Genomic DNA, 224 nt, shown 5'->3' on the forward strand with positions numbered 1-224 from the left:
AGGGGTCTTAGTGACCACTACGGCGTCGATTTTTGAAATAAACTTTAGGAAGGTAAACCACGTAAACCCCTTTTTCTTTTTTTTCTTTTTCTTTTTGCGTTTTCTCTTCTTTTTCTTATTTCTTTTTTTTCTTTGTTTGTTTGTTTGTCTCCTCTTTTGTTTTGGCTTTGTTTTCTCTTGGTGGACTGTAGTTCTCTTTCGCTTTTCCTTTGTGACTTTTGCAA

This window comes from Penaeus monodon, chromosome 19 (assembly GCF_015228065.2).
Source record: "Penaeus monodon isolate SGIC_2016 chromosome 19, NSTDA_Pmon_1, whole genome shotgun sequence".
Lineage (NCBI taxonomy): Eukaryota > Metazoa > Arthropoda > Malacostraca > Decapoda > Penaeidae > Penaeus > Penaeus monodon.